Source organism: Anomaloglossus baeobatrachus, chromosome 11, assembly GCF_048569485.1.
Source record: "Anomaloglossus baeobatrachus isolate aAnoBae1 chromosome 11, aAnoBae1.hap1, whole genome shotgun sequence".
NCBI classification, from domain to species: domain Eukaryota; kingdom Metazoa; phylum Chordata; class Amphibia; order Anura; family Aromobatidae; genus Anomaloglossus; species Anomaloglossus baeobatrachus.
The window spans coordinates 25,453,526-25,458,537 of NC_134363.1; positions in this window are offsets into that span (position 1 = coordinate 25,453,526).

A 5,012-nucleotide genomic window follows, 5' to 3' on the forward strand; every position below is an offset into this window, starting at 1 on the left:
TTGCTCCTGTATATATATATATATATTCTTTCCTCCACCCTCCAATCCATCAGACACTTCCAGTAAGTGCAAATAATTATCAAAGTAGAAAATAATTTTTGATTATATCATTTATTTAGTTGTTATTGAAATATTGGGATATGTTGCTTTATACATATTTTATATATATATCATTTTTAATGCTTTTTCTTGACTCATAATTATTTGCGCTTTGAGTCCATTATGAGAAAACTTCAATACAAAAGTGTTTGTTCCTGTTGAATTTAGTGATAAAATCATGTAAATATTAATGCATTTAGTTAGGTATTAGACATACACTAAAGATGATAATGAGAAAACAACACACAATTTCCTAAATGTTGCAGTCATTGTGTCGTCCTATGTGATTATATCTTAACATGAGAAAACTTGCAGGATTTTCTGCTTATTTCATAAATTTAATTTATTATAAAGCCCATAATATAAATGTAAATCAGATAAATGAAAAAGACACTGATCAAAATTAGAGAACACTTTCAGATATCTGCAAGTTATTGGTGTTAATCTGGCTCTTGGTGCTAATTCTTTAATTATCCGACAAACCTAACTGGCAGCCTAACTTTCCAGTTTGCACTGACTTTGCAAAAATAGTGTGCCATTCCAAAGTGACTGAAACCCTTCAGCAGCAAATTGTCTAGATGAAGACCAAAGGGATGACCCTATCAGCAATAGCAAGAGAAAGTCTGTGATTTAAAGAATATTTCATCATTATAACATCACAAATGCTTTCTAGTCCCCCAAGAAGTCTGGTCTCCCTTGAAAGACAAATGCAAGCGAGGACAGGATAATGTGGAGAATCTCCATGGGTAATCATTCCAACACTACAGCAAGAATTGCTCAGCAGTTCAACACTGAACAGGGTAAGGATCTGTCTTGTTGTACAGTGTCACAACGTTTAAGGGCATTTGGACTGAAAGCCCACTCTACAGTGATTAAACCTCTCATTAGCGGAAAGAATCACAAGGCTAAACTCTTCTTTGGTGAGGAGCATGTTGTGTGGATAGAGAAGTGTCCACAGTTCATTTTAGTGATGAAAGCAAGTTCAACTTATTTGGGTCTGATGGAAATCATTATGTTTATCAACAAACTGTGGAATGACTGAACCCAAAGTGTGTTAAGAAGTCAGGGAGAGGCAGTGTAGTTAAGGTCATGGTTTTTGGAATGTTTTCTGAAGAAGGAGTTGTATCTCTCATACAGCTACATGCAGAGTTAATGCTAGTGTGGATCAGAACCTTCTTCACAATACGTGGCTCTTTTCTTGCATTCATCACTCAATCAGCAGCAAATTTCATGCAGGGCAATGTCCCCTGTCACACAGCAAAACAGGTAAAGCATTTCCCTGAAACATAAAACATTAAATCAATTAAATGGCCCCAGCCCGGAGTCCAGATCTTCTACTCAATTGAAAACTTCTGGAAAATCCTTGGTGACAAAGTTATGGCCAATTAACCCACAATAGTCAAAGAAGTGTGGACAAGAATGGAAGAAGAGGTGACCAAAATCCCACCAGAGCAGTGTGAGAGGCTAGTGATGTCCTGTGGCTGCAGATATGCTGAAGTCATTCACAGCGACGGCCGGTGCACGTCCAACTGATAGGTGACTTTTCACCTGCAGAACATTTACTGATATTCTTCCTCTGTGCCACGGTCATTGTTGTTCTCTAATTATCATCAGCACCTTTTGGGCAAAATACAGGTTTTATGTTGATAAACATTTAGATTTGTTGTAAAACCCTGTCCTAGTGACATAGTGCAAACTTTGCAAAAAAAAATATCTTCAAATATTGATCAATGTAGATTACATTATTTCTGAAAAAAAATCAAGTGATCATACAGTACATTGCTCTCTAATCTCGATCTCCAGTGTATATACCTGAGAACTTGGTAGTGTTTTAAATGTTTTCTGACTCTATACATTTTTATTTGTCTTATTAGGATTTCTTCTTTATTTCTGCCAGTATGGAGAAATACATTGTGCTGAATTCAGTCTGTGCAGCGTCTCGTCTCATATACTACAAATGGACAGTATTTGTTACTAAAATCTATACATATTGGAGTATCACAGTGAACACTCGGAAATGTATTTTGTATTTCTCTGCCTTGATACGAAGTTCTAATATGGCATCGAAACGAGCAAAAAATCCTAGTGTGAGGGAATGTTTTTCTTTAATTATCAAACTATTTTTTCTGTTTCCTTTCCTTTCTTGCGCTATATTATACCTTACCTACATATCTCCAGATGAGTCTATATAGTGGCAGCAAGCTCAGTCTATTGACACAATCCTCCATGTAAAGCAATATGAAAGTCTAATACAGGTGAGAGCCGGTTAGTCATTAGTCATTGATTCACCATATTTACTATTTCTTCTTGAGCCTTACAAGTTATACCATGTAACAAATGGGTCATCTTTGTAGTCCGTAATCTGGAAAAACAACACCTCTCACCCAATCTCCGCACATCACTCTCATGTTGCTCCATTCCTCTTACATTCTTTCTTTCCTTTCTTTGTCTGCAGTCTACTATTATTTCTAGTTACAATCTAGTTATGTAGTTCTTTGGTAGTGGTGGGATGGTTGGCTGCTTTATCGGCAATATCTGGGCTTCCCTTGCTTTTTCCTTCATTAGATCTTTTTTGGGCAGCTTTACTGCTCAGAATTGTTGTCTGAGCTATTTCATCATTGCATAGAGCAGGGGTCCCGAACTTGTAGCTCAGCAGCCACATGGGACTTGTGAGCCCAAGATGTGACTCACAGCAATCTGAAAGCTTGGAGCATTAGCACTTGGGCTAGAAACTAAAAATGCAGAGAAGATCTCCACATGGTGACTTATAAGAGTAGCTCCTCACAGAATAGAAAATATGGATGGGCATATACTTACTGGATTACGAGGTAGAGAAATAAAAATAGAAGAATAAAGATAGAATGATACTGTTAGAGGGAATATTGAAGAATACCAAATCAGATTAAAGTTGGAACAATTGGATGTCATTATTCTACCTATATAGACACAAGATCTCAGTGCACTTTCTGTGGGGAATGTTTTGGCTGTCATCATACCTATAATGGTTTACTATGAGTGTCATTTCTCTGGGGTTTCTTGTCTGAATATGGCACACTACCATGTCTCAGATTAAAATGTGGCTCTCGATGTAAGAAAAGTTAATGACCGCTGGTGTATGGGCTTATCTGTGTATCCAATGAAATACCTGCTCTTCTGGAAAAGTCATTTGCCACTCCAAAATCATACCTGGAGTCAGTACAGATATCTGCTGTATGATCTTCCACCATTGTACAGAAGCAGCAAGTGACTTCATTTTGTGCCTAACATGAGGACAGGAGCGGTTTCTGACTTTCATGGTAACCACAATATAACTTTATTATGTATTTTCTGTACATGTTAGTTTATTTTTCCTTCTAGCTTCAAGTTTTGTCATTTAACTGACTTTATTAATAACCGTTGATAACAATAAACTACTCTGTCACAAGCACAAACTGAGGTAAAATTCTTGGGCAAAAATGAGCGCACATCTGACTTAGGAAAGATGGAAATCTAGAGGAACACTTGTCTCTCTTTGGGCTTTCCTATATTCTTTTCCTCCTATCCTTGTCCTCATCCTCTCAGTAACAGCAGTTTTTGTGTTTTCCTTTCTTCTCCAGTTCCTCTTTCTCTTGCCTTTCTCTCCTGCCACTACCTTTTTATTGTCATGCTCACCATCCTTCCCTCAATCTTATATCCGTAGCTGATCTCACAACAGTTTTCTTGCTCTCAGTTTCCGGAGCCTGACGTCCTTGGGTTCCTGTGTCTCTCTATTATAGAGCCTCCATCTCCTGAGTTATTCATGCACTACAATTAGTCAGAGATATTTTGGGATATAAATGATTTTTAAGGCCTTTGTGTTAATTTTACCCCTCACTATATCCATTGATGTACATGTAGTCATAATACTATACGACACATCTTTGCTATTTGGAGTCAATATGGATTCCCTGAGACTGATTCCAGGTGGCTTCGAATGTTCTTAGTCTCAAAATCTGGTTCCCTTTTGCAGACTAATTTGAAGTATATTGAGATGGTTCTAGTCTTTTATTAAACTAATTTTAGGTATGTTGAAATACTTCTCAACATTCGTGAAAATAATTTCAGAAATTGCAAAATAATTCTAATCTCCTATAAAATTAACATTTAAACTTTCATTAGTATCATTGGACTCTATCATCTTACAAGATGTTACAAACGCATCCAGTAAATCAACTGTTTTTCTCTGACCAAAGTTACTTTGAAACATTTTACATAAATATATTTTGCATTTGGCTTTGAAAATGTTGATCCTGAAATCAACAAAGTCACAGTCTTCTTCTATACAAAAGTTAAGTCCCTTTTTTAGACCTGAATTACGCCATCATCCAACTTGTGTGTAGTAATTACTTATCAATTATTTTTTGCTGATTCCCAAGTTAATTTCTCCATGTGATTTGCTTCTGTTTTCTTCCTCTTATTGTATTTATTCTTCCTTATGCCCATCCTAATCTATCTCCTAAAAAATATGTGATCCTGAGACAATTCCTTATAAATCCTCAAAGCTGAAGGTCTAGGGCATTCCAAAGAGGCACTTGAATCTGAGTCTGTGGTCTGTGGTATTTCTTCTATTCCTCTGCATTTAATATTTTCATGATTATTATTATTATTATTATTATTATTCAAATTAAACACTTGTCTCATTTCATAGTCTCTTTTTTGTCTCTCAAGAATTTTTCATTTTTTAAAGAAGTTACTTTTTGTCCAGTTTAATAAGAAATGCTGTCTCTTGTTGGCCCAGTTACGCTTGTTAATAATGAAATTTTAACTTTTTACAGCTTTAAATTCACTTTCACATGTTCTTTTTCATTTTGTTCTGAGACCAACTTAACCAAATTAATTGCGAAGTCATGATGGATTTTTTTTCCCATGATACTGAGAATTCTTTGTTATCATGG